Genomic DNA, 21,969 nt, shown 5'->3' on the forward strand with positions numbered 1-21,969 from the left:
CGGGGTAGCCAACATGTTGTCCTCCATATGTTGCTAAACTCCAGCTCCCATCAGCCCCAGACAGCATGGATGGTGGTCACAGATCATAGGAGCTGTAGTCTAACCACTTCTGGAGGGCCACAGGCTAGTCATTCCTGATGTAGCCGAAGTATTGGAAAGAAACATACTGATGTAGAGTTATTCCTGATCTGTTCCACTGGGATAATTATAGGGCCACAATTGTGGCTCTAAGTTAAGGTTAAGTTGGCTAACTTCTGCCATTGTAATGAGAAATTGAGGGGAGGGGGTTAGGTTATACAGTTTGTACTTAGAAAGTGATCAATGGACCGAAACTTGGCAGTGTATGAGAGGTAGGTCTGAGGACGGCCCATGCAAAATTTGGATTAGAAAGGGTAAGAAATGGCTTGTTTTGAATGAGTTAAACATTGGATGGTTGACTTTGAGAAGTTGACAGGTGATGTGCATTTTTCTTCCTTTGCTGGGATGGTTTGGGGTGACATATCCACATGTACTGCATCTTTTGGGAAGGCATGCAATCTAAAATGAATAACACACAAGGACCCAGGGGCCAGGGAGGGAAGAAGGGACGAGGAAACAAACTTAGGAACTAATTCTTAAAGTTACATAGTAGTTCTTACAATGACCAGCTGGAAACAGTTAAGGGGCAGGTGATGCCTGACAGAGCTGGTCTTTAAGCAGAGCTGATGGAATCATAAGCCTTGCTTCCCATCTCTCCCACTGAGGGCGCTTGCTGGAACAGATGCTACAGTGTGACAACTGAGGGAGAGGAGGCTTGAGAGAACTGACCCTGATGCAATGAGCCCTGCTCCTCATCTCTCCCACTGAGTTTTTCATCCAGTGTCTCGTTTTCAATTTCAAGTTCACTTGATGAGAGAGTGGTTGGCACAGACTTCTCAAAACACGATCTCTTCCCACTTTGTCATTTTGTATGGATGGTATTGGTATTGGTTGCCAGTTGTGTACTTGCAATGTGGAATGACAGTGTCAGTTGCATAGTTTCCATGCATCTATTCAAATTAAGAAACAAATATGGGACTTAGGCCCACCACTCTGCCATTAACAGCCATCCAGCTCCAAGGCAGTGGTGAAAATGGACCTAAACATAGGATAGTACACCCTGCCATATCAATATTGCCCTTTAAAAAATAGCTGCTAACAGCATGGTCCTTAACTGCTATAATTTCCCTACAAAACTCTTGTTTTTATCTGTAAGCTGCCTTGAGTCCCATCAGGGGAAAAGGTGGGGTATAGCTAAATATACTATAATAATAATCTCACAACACTATATATTAAACTGAAAGGGTTTTTTGTTAATTAATTCCCATAAAGTCAGTGGAGTATCTGAAAACAACACACAGCACAGAATGCGAAGAACCACATCACTTATCAGCAAAGCAAATCTTCCTGCAAACAGAAATATTTGAATTTCTGCAGAAAGCAAAGGTGGGAGCTGAGGAAGCTGGGAGGCATCAAGCAGGGATCAAAAGGAGAGAGATGCAGCTAAATAAATGGCATGTTAGGCCTCACTCGGGCAGCTTGCAGGATAAAGCACTGACCCTGAAGGATACAATATAAGTGATTCGGAACAGAGCTTGCTTGGAGCAAGCCCAGGGGCTGCCCTTCCTGGCACCAGAGAATCCTCTCTTCAGGAAGGGAATCAAATTACCTAAAGGATAGGTTATGAGAAGCACAGGAGTAGCAAAGAGGGGAGGATCTTTTCCTGTGTAACTGTAATCATTTCCCAAGTAAGGGTTTCGTTTTGCCACCTAATCGGTTCCAAACCTCCTTGGGCAAGCACTTGCTTGGATAAATCTCTCACATCTGTATCATGCCCTGCAAATTGTCCCATTTTTTATTCACATAACAACCCTGTGTAGACTGATAGAAAGCGATCAGCCCATTCATGGCTACGGCTGGATTTGAACCCTCTCCAAGCCTAACTCTTTGTTAGAGACTTCACTGGTTGCAATCCATGAACCAGGCTATCACGGATATGGCTGACAGAAATTCTGATAATTGGAGCAGCTGGAAAACATTGACACCATAAGTCATGGGAATGGTTGCCAGCCATGTTTATGAATGCTTGGTTAACTTTCCATGGAATGTTTTTTCCAGAAGCAGTGGAGGCTCTAATGTGGAGTAAAAGGAGAACGTATTGTCTTGAACAGGCTTTTTGGAAAGAAGACAAGATGGATTTTGGCCTTTGGAAAATGTTGAGTGTCAGCGCTCCTCCCCACATCACCCTTTCTTTTCTGAAGCAAATTAACTAGAAGTTAAATGTGGAAAAGCCCATAAACATGGAACAAAACACAAAAGAAGCCCAATGTGAAAATGCAAGCACTTCAGGGTACACAGAAAGGTTTTGGGAAGAAATCGATAGGCTGTCACTTAGTGCCTAGATTTATGAATGGATTACTATGTGGCCATTAATCAATTCACACATTAGCAATCAGCAGTTGCAGAGGTGCAAGAGTTTTCTAAACAGCCTGGCACAGATGCAAAAAATGCCAAAATCTAGGCACAAGCCTCTCGAGCATTTTCTTTGCCCTATGCAAGGCTGGACAAGGTTGTCGTTATAAGCATAAGCATCTCCTCTCAGAGAAAATTAAAGGACATCAAGGGCTGAACTAAGTTAGAATAAATTTCGCAATGTTTCATTCTGAGAGATGTGACAGTCGGCTATGTAGAACAATTGCATCATAAAACTGCACCTCTGATAGTAACCTCAAAAGATCATATTGCCCCCCATAACTGCACAAGATGCAAAAAACCATGATAAGCCCATAGAATAACAATACGAGTAAGTCAAATTATAATGATACATAATGACATTACTATATAAACAATAGGGGCTTTGAGTTCAGACTTAGAGATGCTTGCGGAGCAAGCAATTCAACGCTGCTATTGCCATCAGACGGAAACCCTCCTCTGGCCCCAGTGAAAGCTTTACTCCAGATGCAAATAGCAGTGTGTGTGTGTGTGTGTGATTTTTGTTGGGGCTGTGGCAGGGAAGGAGGGTTACATTCCCCCTCTCTGTACAAATCCCCCCCTGCCCAATCAGTTGCTATTGACATTTCAAAAAAAAAATGTACATCCTAGTTGCCATTAATGCCATGCAATTAACACCACCCAATTAACACTCAGTTTGCCCCTGAGAGTAGTAAACACTCAATATTCCCAAAGCACTGTGTTATTCCCCTTGCCAAAAAGGGGATCCTTCTGTTACCAGGTGCAAAAAAAAATCAGACCAAAAAGTTTGATGGGATTGTCTGAGATGAACCTCTGACATTCAGCAAATTCAGATGCACATGGAAGCTGATTAAGACTGAGCATTCAGTCTAACTTGGGGGCTTCATGTTATCTGGCTGCTCATTCATATTTAGTCTCATTTAAGCACTGCCCTCCTGTTTAAGTTCTGTCCATTGATTTATTCATCCCTCTCCCACCACGGGCTTCCTGCAAACAAAGGACTGTGGTAATATATATATATATATATATATATATATATATATATATATATATATATATACACATACACACACACACACACACACACACACACACACGGTACCTCAGGTTAAGAGCTTAATTCTTTCTGGACATCCATTCTTAACCTGAAACTGTTCTTAACCCGAGGTACCACTTTAGCCTCCCACTGCCGCCGCACAATTTCTGTTCTCATCCTGAAGCAAAGTTCTTAACCCGAAGTACTATTTCTGGGTTAGCGGAGTCTTTAACCTGAAGCGTCTATAACCCGAGGTACCACTGTATATAAAATATAACAATTCTATGAATTTTACTCAGAAAATTTAACTAATCAAAATGGGACTTACTCCTTAGTAGTAAATGTGCTGAAGATTGTAACCCAAGAAGTTCTATTAGTAGACTGATGGCATTTAAAACAAAGAATTAATAATTAAATTTATTTGAAATAAATTTGATTACTAAAGTTCAGGATAAGTATCGTTTTCAGTGTTCTCGAAGCTACCAACATGAGTCTGACCAAACTGCGGGAGGTAGTGGAAGACAGGAGTGCCTGGCGTGCTCTGGTCCATGGGGTCACAAAGAGCCGGACACGACTAAACAACAAAAGTATCGTTTTGAAATGCGTTAAGGCAACAATTTTTCATTAAAGTGTGGGTTATCATTCATTGTTAAAAATGACATTTTAATGTGTTTTTATGCCCTGTTACAGTAACACAAGAACAAAAATAGTCTGAAAACATAAACAAAGGTTTTATAAACCCATGACAGTTTCTAATATTTCCAAATATGCCCCTAGCCCAAAATGTTTGGAGATCCCTATTCTAAAAGGATGGGCAGATTGATTAGCAATCCTAATGGTTATCCAGTCATTTTATTTTTATTTTTTGCTTAAATTTTATTTATTTCTTGATAAATAATACAGAAAATAAAAGTAAAATAAACAAACACTGATACAAAATTGACCAAAAGCGGGGAAAAACATATACACCATACACTACAAACATAAACTCTACACACCCCCAGTCATTTTAATTATTATTCTCTATTGCTTTTAAGGGTTTCTTATGCTGCTGTGCAATGCCCTGATGTTTTGCGAGAGAGTGGTGTGTGTGTGTGTGTGTGTGTGTGTGTGTGTATCCCTTATGCCCCCTCTCCTTGTCAAACAACTACCATTCTCAGGGGTTTTTGGTTGGACCACATAACAGTTAAACCTGGGTGAAAGTAGTTTACATCCATAGCGTTGCTTAGTTTCAAGCATTTACAAGTTGCAACACTTCTTCCATCCCTCAGGAATTCCTGTCTGAGTCTTTATTGGGTAGCAGTGGCTGAAACAAGGAGAGAAATAGCCTTTGGCATTTATTCAGAGTAAAGTATTCAAGGAGCTTCTGTTTAATACGATAGTTTTGGTACTGTTTGTTTCTGGTCTTTAAAGGTTTGAAATTTCGTGAAGAATAAGCTTTGGGAAATGAGTTACATTTCTTTGTGGTTTTAGTTCCTCTGTCTTCTTTTAGTCCAGCTATGTTCTTTAGTCACTTTATTAAAAAGCAGGTGACCTATCTCTGCTTTGAAACATTAAAATAGTTTATCTTCTGAGGCCCTGAAGGGATGCACATATAGCCAAAGCCATTATTCACCTTCCTGCCCCCCAAGGGACAAAATTAAGTTAAAAAATACAATAGCCTGACTTTAACTGCTGTTCACCCAGGAGTTTTATGCACAAGCTTGTCATATGGAAAGGAAACTCAGATGAGGTGTCAGCTATTAAATATGTGAGTGACATTGCAAACAGCCCCCTCAGCCAGCAAACTTTCTTCTTAGGTGTGCAAGTGCATGAATATCAACTGACAAATAAACCTTTCAGAGCTCAGTGGGTTTTACTCCCAGTTAAAGGTGCAATAAACTCACAGCCACCACATAGAAAAGTTGGGAGGAGGGGCAGGTTGATTGGGACTTCTCCAGGGATAGTTTTTAAAATTCTGTAATATACTATTTGAAGTTTATGCAGTTGAATTGGAAATCAAACGGAGATAGGGGGGAAAGCAAATGTTTTTTTAAAAACAAAATAAAAATGTATATACTCTACTACCCTTTTCACACAGATATCAGAGTGGCACACAACAAAAAGGTCAACTATATTAAAATTCCACTAAAAATACAATTAAACAGCAAAGGGGGACCACTGAGCAGAAAAAGAAATTAGAATCCAGTAAATGCTTGAGTGAATATAAATGTTTTTAATTGCTGGCAAAAGCATATTACCAAAGATGCTTCCAGATCTCTGGGAAGACTCTCCCATAATATAGGCACAACCACTGAGAACTATAAATGGTTTATGGTTGTTTGACACTTAAGCTGTATATAAAGTTGTTCAATGTAGGTGGGTGCTAAGCTTATGTTTTTGGTAACATTTGTAGAGATGTTCTGTTTTTTGGTGAATGTCAATTCAAATTCTGTAATAATTAATAGTTAATTTTTTAAAGCACTTTCATCCTGGTTAAAATGTTTTTATTGTCAATGTGCACTGAGTGTTAATTCTAGTATTCAGGGATCCCCCTCCACAACCCCATCACATAAGTTCCACCTTCATAGAGTTGTCTGTTGGCTTCCGTCACAACTTTTTCCTCACCTCTCATAGACTAGCAACTATAAGCCATTTTAGACATTACAGTGGTCTACACATACATATGAACAAGATGTGGTAAAAAAGATTGCATCACTTTAGACTGGAGGTGGGGAGGAGTTCTAATTTTGAAGCTCCTCAACATTTAAAATGAACCCTAACATCTGCAAGTAGAAAATGATCGCATTAAGGAGTAAGGTACTATCACAGGCCTTTGCTATCTGTTCTGGATTTCCATCTACAAAGTTTTTTTGATGTAGGAGAGCATTCAAAAATGCAATCACCCTCTGCAATAGCACAGACCTAAGAAGAGGAGCCTACTGGATCAGGGCAATGGCCCATCTAGTCCAGCATCCTGTGACTGACCTATGAGGAAAACAAAAGCAGGATGGGAACACAAGGGCACTCTTCCTCCCACAGTTTCTAGGGACTAGTAATTTTGCTGCATGCGTAGATCAGGCCATTGTGGACTCGAGAATTAGAATTCTGGACTGTTCCACTTAAGAACACAGGTGAGGGGTTCAGAAATGGCTGGTGCCCACTGAGAATGGTAAGATGGAAGGCAAGGAGACTGTCAGGAATGAGCCAGCTCCAAGAGAAGCCAGCTGCAGAAAGCAGCCAGGAACGGAGAGGCTTTGATGATAGTCAGGAAGGGGGGAGCCGGCAGCTGCAGAATTCGGCTCTTCCTGACCTTGATGGGGAAGCTGTTAAGGCAGTAGTTGAGAGCGGGCTACAACACAGTCAAAGCTTGCTGGAAGCACAATCAGGCGCGAAAGAACTCAGACAGAGCCTCTCAGAAAAGGAAGAGGTGGGGGCTAATCCACTCAGTCCGAGGAGTCAGCGAATGGGAGGGTTGCAAGACAGGAAGCAAAACAAGAGACGTAAGGTTCATAAGTTCAATTGCTTCTGGCCATGCTGGAAGTGATCTTCAGAAGGTCATCTTGAGTGATGATGCTGGAGGCGTTATTAGAGCCGTCTGGAGCTATCTGTTCATTTTTTAAATAAATCCTCCTTTTTAATTAGCTACGCTTATTGTGTTATCAAGCTGGGAACCTGGACTCCTGACAGAGACCCAACAGTAGGCGGAGCCAGAGCCAATGAGAGGCAGGACCAAATAATTCTCATTTTGTTCCCATCCTTCTCTCAGTTTTACAAAGGCAACACTGGGAGGAAGCTGACAGGCAATGCCTTCCCCTGGACTGGTTGCAAGTAAGGCAGGAAGTGGGAACTGGCTAACGACAAACAATTTGGTGGAGCAGGACCCTGGTCACCCTAATGGGAAATCACTGGAAGCATCAGGACTGCCTGCTGAGCCTGAAGGGTCCTGCCTGCCTCTTTCCACCTCGCTTGGGGCGGGGCCTGGGGGGCTCCATAAAGGACTGCTGCTGCTGCTGCTCGACAGAGATGGCTCCTTTTTAAAATTGTTTTTATTTTTTATCTATGTCATTTAAAATTGTTATTGATATTAATGTTGTATTTTTCAGTTTTAGATTTTATGATTTATGTGGAAATTGTTTTCCATTTGGTTGTGTACCTTTTGGTGTGCTTTATTTATTGGTTGTGACTTTTGTTATGTTTGTAATTATGTAAATCTTGTCATGTTGTAAGCTGCCTTGAGCATACTTTCAATTATGGAAAGGCGGCATACAAATAAAATAAAATAAAATAAAATAAATGATGGTGGTGATGATGCAACACTGCATTGACTTAATCTTGGCATGAAATACAGGTGAAACTCAAAAAATTAGAATATCGTGGAAAAGTCCATTTATGTAAGCAATTGTTTTCATTAGCTACTGGACTTTAATATATGAGATGACATGCAAAGCGAGATATGTCAAGCCTTTATTTGTTATAATTGTGATATTAAGGTGTACAGCTGATGAAAACCCCAAAGCTGAGGTTGTGACTTTGGGGTTCTCATCAGCTGTACGCCATAATCATCACAATTATAACAAATAAAGGCTTGACATATCTCGCTTTGCATGTCATGTCTATCTCATATATTAGTTTCACCTTTTAAGTTGAATTACTGAAAGAAATGAACCTTTCCACGATATTCTAATTTTTCGAGTTTCACCTGTAAATTAGCAGATACAGGAGAGGGCTACACTGAACTGTTTCCACCCATGTGCAAGTTTACTACATGGAGCCATGGTTTTTATATGGAGGAATTTTCAAAAATGCAATGCCCCCTCTTGCAATCTGAGATGGTTCTGAATTCTGCCATGTGTAAACTGTCTGTAATGTGACAACAGAAAACCTGTGACTGGGACTGAAAAGGGTATCTTGTTAATCAGTGAAATCATATCTTTGGTAGCAAGCTGTTCTGTGATCATGTCCTGGATAAGCAGCTGAGCCTGCAGATCTACGAAGGACATCTCCATGACACCACTTTCCTATTAAAATGCTGTTTACACTATAAATATATTAGGGAGTCTCTGCAACTAAAGGCTCTGGACCATCTGGACCAGTCCAAACTTTCACCATTGGTTCTACAACCACCTTCTGTTATCACTTGGAACCATCTGGATTTCATTTTTTCCCTCCTAACAATGTCTAAAATGCCAGTACATATTTTCTGAAATACATGTGATGTTGGATGTGAGAAGGCAGGCTAGGACTATGTGGGAATAACATTTTTCTTTAGCATGGTTTTCCATTTTTTGTCCTGAACTACTTAAAACTAAGAACTTAAGATCCTTGCTGGTTCAGACCAATGTCCTTTGTGAGCTACCCAGAGAATTCCTGTTAGGGAGTGGCTATATAAATGCAGTATATGAATGAATACATTTAGTCCAACATCAAGTTATTTGCTGCAATCTCAAGTTCTCTTTCTAGGACAGCCATAGTCAGTTCACAACCCATCAACTTAGGTCTGAAATTGGGAGGTTTCACTTTACACTTAAGTCGAATCTCTCTTGCTGTTTTGTTGCCCATTCATCCAGCTGGGAAAGGTCCTTCCTGGAACTTGTAATGGTCTGCTTCAGTTGGGCTTTCACCATCCTAAACAATTCAATGTAACCCACAATTGTTCATGGCTATCCTTATGACTACTACATTGTTCATCACAGTTCTGTAAAATTTAATAAATTCAACAGCATTGCTTCCTTGGTGGACTCCACTACTTGCTCCCCTCTAGTGTGAAAACTGTCTTGTTTATTCCTGCTTCCTGGCCTTTGATCAGTTACCAGCCCACAAGATGACTTCTCCCACTAATGGGATAACTGCTAAGTATACTCAGAGGTCTTTGGTGAGGAAACCTGTTGAAGGGTTCCTGAAGTCCAAGTGTATAGCATCTACTAGATCATCTCTATCTTTGACACTCTCATAGAATTCTAAAGGGTTTGCAAGACAGGACTTTATGTTTTCAGATGCTATGCTGATCATTCTTGAGCAAGGTTAGTTTTGTAATTGCTGGGGCGCATCAGTGGGAGAGGTTAGTGGTCTTGAGTCTCAGCTTGATAGCTTCCCTGAGGCACAGCGCTGGCCATTATAGGAAGCACCATGTTGGACTATATCATAAATGGGGAATATGTTGGAATACAACTCCAACCATTCCTGATCGTTGGACATGGTGGCTAGAGCTGATGGGAGACCAACAACATTTGCAGGACCAGAGCTAGATGGACCTTTGGTGCAATCCAGCACTAATGTTTTTGCTTAATAATTGTATCTATTAGCAATGCATTCAATCAAAATAACTGGGAAAGAAATTGAGCTAACAAAGCTCTATAATACCCCGTATGAAGACTATCTTGGATAGTTTTCACAAAAGTTGCCTTTTATTATTATTTGATTCAGTCGTTTGTTCAGTTGATAGCTTTTTAATAGAATTTTAATGGGGTTGTTTCCTTTTATTTCTGTATTGTTTATTTTATGCTTTGTTATTTGCTTTGAGCTGTGGTTTATAATATATCAAGTACATAAGTAAATATTTGTTTTTTTCAGTGATGACCCATTTTACAGATTCATGTCAGATTGGCTCCTTTCCCATCCCTGACATGGAGCAGCTATGGAGTTTTAGTAAGTTGCATTCTTTTGTTCAAATAATTCAACTGTGAAATTGTTGGTAATTTAAGAGCTCTCACTTACATAGCATTCAGTTCTGCTGAGCTGTTGATTTGTCAGGGGTCCTCAAACTTTTTAAACAGGGGGCCTCAGACACTGTTGGGGGCCAGACTATATAGTTTGAAAAAAATTTGAATGAATTCCTATGCACACTGCACATATTTTATTTGTAGTGCACAAAAAACAGAAAAAAACAATACAATATTTAAAATGAAGAATGATTTTAATCAACATAAACTTGTAAGTTTATGTTAAGGACACATGTAAATTATGACACATATGCACAAACACACTGTGTGTGTGTGTGTGTGTGTGTAGAAAAAATATTTTTACAAAATATTATTTGTAATGTACATAAAGAGCAGGCTAGTATACACTTTTGGAGGTCACTTTAATGCGTGTTTGTAGGAGGTGATCCTGGAAAGTGTTGTGCCTGTTAACAACTCCCCCAAAGCCTATGTTGCTGTTCATATTTACGTCGTATTCCAAGCTTTATCTAACAAAAGTAAATCAGGGTTCCCACATGAACAGTGTCAAGCAAAAGGAGGAAAAAGCCCAAGACAGAAAGCAGACCCAAATAAACAAAGGAAGGGAGAGAGGGAGGAGGAGAAAGAGAAGAAACTCGGGATGGAAAAATAGGGGAAAAGAGCAAGAGGAGGCGGAAGGGGGGCCAGGGTGTCGTGCAAGCCAGGATCTGATCCCGCGAGTGGAAGGGATGACGCAGGGCATGAGGGGGAGGGGGGGGAGGGGGAGGAACAGGATCCTGGTACAGACCTCCAACATGCAAAAAGCCAACATCTTCCGCATGTACGGCTGGATCTCCTTCTGCACGCACTGGAAATAGGAGACCCAGGGACTAGAGCGCTGTTCCTGACTCAGGAGGTTCTGCAGGATCCGGCGGTCCCTTAGCAGCTGCGGATCCCGCTTGGCCTGGATCACCCCCTCCACACACAGCAGTTCCATGTGTCTGGATTCAGGGATGGGAAGAACGGGGGAGAAGAGAAGATCCGGAATGCGGGGGGGGGGATCTCCTTTACCTAATCTCCTCAATTTTGAGAATCACTTGAAATTAACTGTTTCTGTGTTGCTAGGCAGCATTCCATTTACATATCTGGGGACTGTGATAGGTGTGGTCAATGTTCCCCACCAAGTCAACAACACCTACACCTCTCAACAGTTCCCAGGCTGGATTAAGGATTAAGTCCAGGGTTGCCTCACCTCTAGTTGGTTCTTTGCACAACTGTTCTAAGGCACAGTCATTTACTATGTCATGTAATTTTTCCTATTTGCTGCAATCTGAACATGCACTCAGTCAAAGTGAGGGTAAATGAAGTACCCAGCATAAATTACATTTATGGGCATTGCAAAATATAGAAAGATTGTAACTAAGAGGTCCCATTGCTCTGAAGTCTACCCTGAATTAGACCATCTAAGAGAGAGGTATGGAAGCTGTGGTTCTCTAGATATTGCTGGACTACAGCTCCCATCATCCCTGACCATCTGCTTTGCTGGCTGAAATCGATGGGAGTCTAACAACAATTATAGGGCCACAGTTCCCTATACTTGCTCTAAGACCTGGATGCAGAGAGAGGGGGTTAAGCCAACAGCGGTCAACTGGGGGGGGGAGTGTATGTCTATGTACCCAAAGAAGGCTGATTCATCACAACAAGACAGATTAAATATCCAAAGCAAGTACCGTAATAAGGCATTGCTTTCTCAGAGAAAAAAAAGTGGAGGAGGAGGATGGCCTTTCAGCATCTCTTAGCAACAGGAACAATAAAATGGAGCAGTCAAAATATGAGGTGTCAGCAGGATCTGTCACGCACACAGCATGTGCAGGTCAGCCCCCACCAAACCGACTGAAGGGGCAGAGCTATGATGACAAAAGGGGAAGATTGAGAATGCCAAGTGTTCTGTTGTTTCATCACCTTATGGGATGCAGTGACCTTTGCATTACATAAAGGTGTGGGATGGTGCTCAGAAAAGGGCAGGAAATGGAACACATTTCCAACTAAGGACGTTCTCATATAGGAGGCTTAAATCATAAATGTGAAACCCAACTTGGCAAAAACAGAATTCAGATGCTGATCCACATTCCCTCGCATGTTATCAGCATACTGTTATGAATTTGTGGCTGCCAGACACCTATAATCCTAGCAAGTGTGAAAAGCTAATTAACCCAAGCTAGCTTCTTGACAAGGTTGACGGGCCATTAAAAGAACAAAGGAAAGGGGATGGGACACTAAGAGAACCAAGGAAAGGGGGTTCTGTGCCAGATGACAAATGGGTGGGACCTCTCCTCCAGCTCTCAAAAAGTTAGATGGACAAAGCCTGAGTTTGACGGCAAAGTTTGCTGTGATGTGCAAACTTATGCCTGCTATTATCATGGGCTTTCTTCCCACATGGTAGCCTTCTTTCCATACTCTCCTACCATACATCCAACCAGGTTGCAGGGCCAAAACCAGTGTCAGGGTAGTGCTGGTGACCACTGAAGTGTCAACCCCAAGGGGATTTCCACTGCAGGGATACCCCCACCAAAACAACCACTGCCTCTGTAGTCTTAATAGAGCTCATTATGAGAGTTCTCACCAAACATTCTCACCCGGATACAGAAGATTTCTCCTCCTCTTAGCCATTATACTAGAGTAGCTCAGACTTTTCAATTGCAGTTGCCCCAGTCCCCCATCATCTCTTCTTCCTTTTACTATTCCATATTTATTAAATGCCACTAAGAGTGCACTAGGGGCTATAAAGAGCACAGAAGTAATAATGCCCATGTCTTAGAATCCAAATAAAACAGATGACAAACCTGAAGGAGAGGTAGTTAAGGACTGATAAACAATAATTAATAGAGCAGCCTTTTCTTTCTCTCTATTACAACTGAATTTTAATAAAACACACCAATCCCCCACCCCCTTTACTTAAGTAGTCTTGTAGCTTGGAATCAATCTGTTTCTCTTTTGGTCCCTTGGTGTTCAAGCTAGCCCTCAAAGGAGAGGAGCCCCTTCCTTTGTCACCAGCACTGAAACCAAACAGGCTGATAGTGGAAAAACAGATTGCTCCATCCCTTCACCAATCTACTTAAAAAAAAAAAAATCTAGCCTGCTAAGACACTAGTAGTCTGCATTTCTAAATGGCATTTCCGTGTGCTGCTCTGGTTCGCCAGAAGCGGCTTAGTCATGCTGGCCACATGACCCGGAAGCTGTATGCCGGCTCCCTCGGACAGTAAAGCGAGATGAGCGCCGCAACCCCAGAGTCGTCCGCGACTGGACCTAATGGTCAGGGGTCCCTTTACCCCTGTTGTGTGAGCTTATTTGCAAGCCTGTATGAAAGGATCCATAATTTTCTCCATTCTTGGGCATCTGCCAGCTAAATTTAAACTCTGATCTGTCCAGGTCCCGAATACGTTAGAGGGACATCATTTCATGGCTGCATTGAAAGACAAGTCTCTCAGGCATTTCACATGCCCCAAATGGTTTGAGACTCCTTTATTGCAGTTCACCCTCCACACACACACTCAGACTCATCTCCACTGTATCCTTCAAATTCCCCAAACAGTCCTTCTGGAAGATCCTTCCGCCTACTCTCTTCAGACTTCTTTTCACGAAAGCATTTGTGGGGGAATAATTGGAGGGAGGTGTTGCAAAGGAAAATAAGTGGTGGGTGGGGCAAGGGTTAGGCTCACACATTTGCCCACGCTTGCTGCAAAGCTAAGACAGGGTCGGAAATCTGTCAAACGCAAAGTTCCTGCCTAAGTCTCATTTGGTTTGGTTCACTGCCAAACACGTAATTCCAGCCTAAGTCTCATTTCTGGTGCCAGCTTGGTCCAAATATTAATTGGATGAAGCAACTCATTAGCAAGGAAATGTAGCTTCCAAATCTTACAGTTAAAAACAAGAAGCCCAAAACAACAACAACACATTGCCATTAAAATCTCCTCTCCTATGATATACTTATAGCCTATTTCCGTAATAGCTTGGCAAGGGAGTAACATTATGGAGGCTATAAATATCTCCCAGGGTGCTGCTTTGTTTCTTGCTAATGCTGCTCTGCTGGACAATAAATCCAGGAAGGGTGATGCCTGCTAGTGTAGCAGGTTGGTCCAACAACAACCACTGCCACAAGTGCAGCTGAGTCTATATCTATCAATGGAGCATATAATATATTAATTATTATTATTATTATTATTATTATTATTATTATTATTATTTATACCCCGCCCATCTGACTGGGTTTCCAGGATGGAACCTGGGAAATCTGAATGGTCAGTCATCATGATGGCTGTTTCTAAGACCTAGCTAGAGATCTGGCAGAGCCATGTTGGGAGGAGCCATTAAGTCAACAAACCACACCTTTTCAACTCTGCTGAGACAGAAAAATAATAAAAGAACTAGCCCTTGGGTAGACAACATGGTACCTCCTTCCACATATGTTGCTGGACCATAACTCCCATCATCCTCAGACATCATGGCCAATGGTCAGGATCATGGAAATTGTTGTGTATTGATTCAATGGTTTTTATATCTGGATTACTATTGTCTGTATTCGCATTAGGGTAAAGTAACTGCCTTTCTGTTGCAGAAGGAACAGCTACTATTGGTTCATTTAAGCTGCTGTATTTGGATCCTCAGTCTTATTGGTTCCCACCAAAAGGCAGCTTTGTGATTGCTTGAGATTGTTCCCTCCAAAATGTATCCTTTCTAGCCAGTCTTCTGTCCCTATAAATGTAGCTTCCCTCTCTTCAGTCTCCAGTCTTGTTTACCTGAATAAAGAGTGTTACATGAAGAAGCTGTCTCCTGCCTGCTATGTCAGAAAGCTGAAATCACTTACTGAAATCACTAACCCCACACCACAACAGAAATCATTGCCCAACAACTTCTGAAAAGCACCTCATTGGCTACCCCTGAACTAACCAGAAGTGCATTTATTTTTGAAAAACATTTAAATATCATATCTCACCGAAATGAGGTGGTGTACATGATACATAGCTAGATTAGATAAATACAACACTCACACATACATACAATAAAGCACAGCTACAATCAGATAACTGACTAAAAAAAAACATTTTAGGAAGGTGGCAGAATGCCATCAAGGATGATGCCTACCTAAGTTTTGGTTCCATAAAAAGTGCCGCAACCAAAAATGCTCACCCCTAGTGGCTGCCAGTTGAACTTTTATTACCTGTGGCACCACCAGGAGGGTCTCACTAGATGACTGTAGTGGAATCAGAACAGACTGGACATTTCAGCCAGAACTGTCAAAACAGCAGCACTTAAGTGGCCACTGAGATGAGTGGTTTTATCCTCAAAAATGCCTAGGAGATTTGTCACAGCAGGTTCAAAGGGTAGCCAAGTCCCATTTTGGGCTTTGATGTTACTCAGGCCTATACTATTTTGGAAAGTTCCTTCAGACAGCTACTTGAGGCCACAATGACACCAGCATCATGTCCCTGGATCAAGTCAAAGTTTCCCTTCCCAATTAGCTATTCTCCATGTATACAGAGGGTGCTTGTGAGAGTTCAGCATTGCTGAATTCCAGTTTTCTCATTGTTTTCACCATGTTCTACCTCATCTCACTCTGAATCCATTTATGCAGCTTCATTTTTCATTTTTATTTTTAAAAAGGAAGGGTGAGCCTTTTAAAACTATATGGACCTATAGAATTTATATTACATCAATAAACTTATTTGGTATCCTGGACTTTTAGTTGTATGTTCCAAGGTTCATGGACAAGCACTACTAAATTAAGCAACCAAAGTTATGACTTTACACCAACATTTTCCATTTGACAACTAGCTAGAGTTAGTAATCTTGAACCTTATTGCTGGGGTGTAGGGTGGACAGGCCTTCTCATAAGGTGATATAATTATTAATCATAATTACAATTAGCTTTCCATGATACTCAGATCAAAGACATGCAAGTTCCCCACATACTACTGTACTGAAAAAAATTAAAGAGATTAGCACTGATGCTGCTCTGTTATTTTGTCTAGATGCTCAGGTTGGCACATGCCATACAACTACTGTTCTGTACACTTTGTCCCTCTCAATACAGAATACAGAGGTATAGAATTCATACACATCCTTCTGTTCACCGTACCCCAGAGGGGTGTAATTCATTGCTTTCATTCAGCATTACATAAATGTCAAGGCAACATTATCACATGTGGGAATATAAACGTAATTGCTTTGAACTCTTGGGCTATAGCTTCGTCACCGGAAGAGGAGTACAGATATGACCTGGATATTAATCCAGTGTGCCAGAGATTTGCCCTGGTGCTGGAAGTTGATCGTAACTAGATCCTTAATTATGTCAAACGTGGAGGGTATTGGAAGAAAGAGGTTATAAGGCAATATTTATGGAAAGAATCTTTTCGTATATGTTTCACCAACATGTCCCTGAGCTAAGAATATGAAACTGCACAATATGTATAACTAGAGTTGCTTCCAATATTATTCAATATTTGCAACACGGTGATAGGAGATAATGCATCTCAGTGCCTGGAAAAGCATAAGACAGTATTTGTTGTAGTATTAATAGCTGCTAAGCAAGTCTTGAACTGGTCAATACAGACCAGTCATGGTTCAGTGGTAGAGCATCTGCTTTGCATGCAGAAGGTCCTAGGTTCCATCCCAGGCATCTCCAGGTAGGGCTGGGAGAGACCTCTCTCTGAAATCCTAGAGAGCAGTTGAAATACTAGAGACCAGTTAGTGAAAGCAACCCTTTGCTAGAAGGACCAATGGTGTGACTCATGCTCCAGTATCTGAATAAGAGTTCCAGTCCTCCTTTCTTTGTTTTTGCTCTGGAGCTTTCACCATGAAAACCCTCTCTTTACTGCTGAATCAGAGCTGGAGCATCACACGGGACTTGGCCTTGGTGGGGGAAGCTTCTCCTCCTCGACTGTTCTCCAGTAGCCCAAGGGAGGAGGCTGGTAGCAGCAGCCATGGAAAGGCAACAGGGTGCTCTCTCATAGCTGCCACTGCCACTGCCAACATCACCACTTGGTATAAGTGCTGGCTCATCCTTTTCCCTGAGCTCAGCAGTGGCAGCACTAGTGGGGAAAATACGGAAATTCTGGGATCAAATCAGAAGCCAGGATGGGTTTTGTAATTCCAGGACTGTTCCTGGAAAACAGGGATACTGGGAGGGTCTGTAAGTCACCCTGAGTTCCTTGGAAGATGCACACAAATAAATGCTAATTGTTCAAGTCCAGGGGTCAGCAGGGGGCCGGTCCACTGTCCCTCAGACCTTGTTGGGGGCCGGACTATATTTTTTTTTGGGGGGGATGAACAAATTCCTATGCCCCACAAACAACCCAGAGAAGCATTTTTAATAGAAGGACACATTCTACTCATGTAAAAAAATGAGGATTCCTGGACCACCCACAGGCCGGATTCAGCATACGATCCGGAACCCTGGGCCTTATTTTGCCTACCCATGTTTAAGTATTTTCACAAAAATGAATGCACTACAAAACTTAATCCAACTTTCCCCAAGCTGAGAGGAGCTTGCCTAAGTAAGAACTCAATAAGAAACATAACTTTTGGTCTACTCTGAGCTTTTCCTCTATAAGGTTTGGAACTTGGGCCTTCTAATTGTTTTCTTTGATGCACTGTGCAAACCTAGACATGACATTCATGAGACTTTGCACATATCCTTTCAGTTCCAGCAAGAAGAGATGTTATCTGTGAAGGCATCCAGCGGAGTTAAAAAATAAAACTCTGAAACAGCAGTTACAAAGCATAAAATGCAAATAACACGCTGCAAAATGACAACATTTAGTTGCAGGAGGGACTGAATTCCTAGAAACAGCCAGCCAAATACGATTATTTTATTAGTGAGCCATTGCAAAATTGGCATTTAAGTAAAAATCCAGGCTCATAGGTGTTGGTAGTATCAGAGGATGAAATGGTAAAATTGAACACTATGGGAATATTAGGTTGCAACTAGGAATGCTGTTGACTTCTGATAAAAAGGGAAACAGGAATGCAAATTGGTGATGTTTGCTTATTTCATGTCTAGAACTGTTTTCAGTTCACAAATATGTAATTGATGGCATTTTCCCCCAATTGCATTGGAAATTGTTTCCAATCATTGGAAAGTGTTTCCTTTACATTGAAAGGAATGGAGCCGGTGTGGTGTAGTGGTTAGAGTGCTGGACTAGGACCTGGGAGACAAGGGATTGAATCCCCACACAGCCACGAAGTTTGCTGGGTGACTTTGGACCAGTCACTAACTCTCAGCCTAGCCTACCTCACAGGGTTGTTGCGAGAATAAAATGGAGAGCAGTATATATGCCACCTTGAATTCATTGGAGAGGTGGCATATAAATGAAATAAATAAAATGCCATGGAATAATGTAACACCACAATTAACTGTGTCTTTAATTACAGAAAATTCCTACATAGTGGACAGCTAGACAAATATTGTAGTTTTTGATGCAAGCCAAACTGCAGCAGAATGGAAACTGCCCTGCATGTGACATATATGGGGTGGAATGAAGAAAGATGTCTTCTTACATCTCTAAAGCCCCTTCCGCCCCTTTAGGAAGGGGGGGGGGTTGCAGTAAACATGAGCCCCACACGTGTGCAGGGGATGATTGCATCCCCTGCCCCCACTGGCTGATCCCTGGGTGCGGTGCCCGGCTAGCTGACCAATTGGTACAGCTGTCGGGCGTGGCTGGCTGCATTTAAGCCAGCCCGCAGCCAGGGCTCAGCCTCTCGCCCTTCGGATCCCTTCCTGCTCGCTTTCCCTCCCTCCCACCCTTTAGGTAGCAGTTCTTGACCTTGCTATGGACCATGCATGGTTGGTTGCCGTTAAGGGGCCTGGTAGGAATTTTCCCATTAGGCAAATTGGCACCAGCCTGGTGGTTTTCGCCTACCTCGTAGCAACTTGTCACAACTTGGTTTTGGCGGTTAGGCATTGGATTACCTTAGGAAGGTTGAAGGTGGGGGGGGGGAGGTTCGGCCATCACCTCCCCCCAAGGCTTTGAAAGGTACTTCAGTAAATGAGTCCGGGGGGCGTGTCCCTGTCCGAAGCCGTGGTAGGTGAGGGCCAAAGGCACGCCCCAGATCGGTAATCACAGGGTGAGTCCCTAGCTGATGTGCAGCAGTAGGGCTCTCACCCATTGGTGGTTAACCCTTCCCGGACTGCCAGCACAATGTGCTGGAGTCGGATATAGTTGGTAGTTTCAATGCCTAAGCCAATACCGCTCAACATCCGTAACCAATAAAGTTGTGGCCTTTTCTTGCCCATTTAACCTTATTCATTGTGTCCTGTGTCTTTATTTCAACCCGGGAGGGGGGATCAGGATTTAGACATGCAACTGCCATTATACTTAGCATTACACAGATATCAGTAGGATTTCTCTAAGCAGACATAGGATCAGAATGTTAGGCTGTTTCCAGGCAGAAGATTTTGTTATCAGGCACACTGAATATGCGTATCCAACACGTTCTAGGCTATTTCTGAATGCCTTTAGTTGCTGCTGACCCATTCCATTTCATATTTTCTGTGTTAAGATCCACCCCAGAAACCCGAGAGAGAGCCATAGTTTAGTGGTAGAGCACATGCTGTGAATGCATAAGGTTCCAGTTTCAATCCCCTCCACTACCCAGCAAGGGCATTATGATCAGCAAATGGAACCTGGCCAGTTTTGCCATGGCTTGATGATTATTGGTGTGTGGTAACAAGGTGGTGGCACCAATGTTGTGGAATGTGCTCCCTGCTGAAATATGAGTCACACCATCCCTATTGGCATTCTGCTGGTTGTTGAAGACTGATTCCCTCCCCCCCTTGAACTTGCACTTATGATCTAGTTGTTTTATTTGCTTTTAAAACTAGTTAATTGTTATGTTTTTTAATAAGATTATTTTAGCGCATATTTTAAATATGGATGTTTTTAACATTTTGATGGCATTGCTTTATTGTGTGTTTTAATTATGCATGGGTTTTATAATTGGGTTTAAGCTTGCAAACAGAAGCCATTACGACATGTAAGTGGGATATCAAGTGTTTTTCAAACTTGGACTACAACTCCCATAATCCCCAACCATTTGTCCAGCTAGCTAGGGATACTGGGCATTGTAGTCCAAAAACAGTTGGAGACCCAAGTTTGAGAAATACTGTTATATAAATCAATAATGATAATCTCTGGTATTTCCAGGTATGACTGTTAAAGACACCTGTCCTGCAGACTTTCCCTGAGTCCTTTTAGATCATGTTTTCCCAACATGCTGCCCTTCAGAAGTTTTAAACTACATGTCTCATCAGACCTAGTTCAAAACGGGGGGGGGGGGGGCTCCAGGTTGGGGAAGCCTGGTATAGATGAGACAGTGTTAGATGGACCAGTGCTTTAACTTGGTATAAGGCAACTTCCTACATTCTTAACCTTGCTTTTTTAAAAACAACATTATCAGTGATTCTCTAAAAGACATTGGACTCTGTTCTAGAAAGTAAGATTCCTCACTTTGACTTTCAGTGAACAAAGATCCCTTTTCCACAAGTCTGTCATAAGTCCAGAATTAAATGCACGCTATAGGGAACATTGTGTCCCTCCAACACATTGGTATTTTTATCTAGGGAAACTGGATGGAATGGCCTTTGCTGACTACAACTACAGTGAAAAATTTACTCAAAGCCAGCAAGAACAGAATCCATACAAGGTAGATAAAAGGCAGCACTTTGAATTGGATACAAAAAGTAAATGTGAGCACAATTTTAAGAGAAATATTGTGCTATATTACCTGCAATAAAGGACTTCTGAGTTAAGTTCACATAGATACCAAGGATGACCTGCTTTCCAATGGCTCCTTACTGGATTAGGAAAGTGCTCCAGCAATTCCATCTCAATATCATTTCATGCATGTTGAGACAGCAGAACAACACACATGCACAAACACTGAACTTTGGCTATTTGTCCTTGAGAAAAACAAGCTAAAAATCAGTGCTCAGTAGATGCCTGATTGCAGGCAATTTACAGAGTACATAGAGTGCTTACTTCTAAACCTGCCGCACAATCATCTTTGACTGAAAAATAAAGCAATTTTATTGTTCTTGGTATCTGGAAGAATATGCCAAGATATAAGAAGAATTAACTTTTGCTATCATCCATCAGAATGATCAGACTAGGGTTTTGTTTGGGCAGCCTTAGAGGAAGAAAAAAAACGATCACTGCTGCTGCTTATTGGGCTAAACATTTTTCAAACAGCAAGGCTGCTCTGATTTTATGAATCACTACACCGACTGATAATAAGGATTTGGGATGGGTCATAATGGCGGCTGCATGCCCAGAGCAATGGAATGATTCCAAAACATCATAAGCGAAGGGAGAGCAGCTGCTAGCGCTGTCCCATAAAATGCTTGCACAGTTGCTAAGTGGAATGTCCTGTTCTGGTCTTGCAGAGGCCAAAGGTCAAGGCGGTAAGGCAGGTTGGTTGTTGCAGCACCATGGAGAGTTCCCAGTTGAAAGTGATCTGAAGCTTCTAAAGCCTCAGTTTCCTGCAAACCTCTGCAAGGCTCTACCTGGTTCCGGAGAACTCGATTTTCTATGGGTCAACCCCTGAAGTCAGGCACTTCTCCTGAGACCTGTGGCCTCCCTGAGATCTGTGGCCTCCCACCTGGTGCATTTCTACGGTTGGACTGATGAGGTTATGGAATGACTTGTGGAGCTGGACTGCCCATTGCTAAAGCTACATCCTCAAAACATTGTGTACATGCACAGTGAGGAGCCCATTACTGGAGCAGCCATTCTCACCAGATGCAGCACT

Source organism: Lacerta agilis, chromosome 6, assembly GCF_009819535.1.
Source record: "Lacerta agilis isolate rLacAgi1 chromosome 6, rLacAgi1.pri, whole genome shotgun sequence".
Taxonomy (NCBI): Eukaryota; Metazoa; Chordata; class Lepidosauria; order Squamata; family Lacertidae; genus Lacerta; species Lacerta agilis.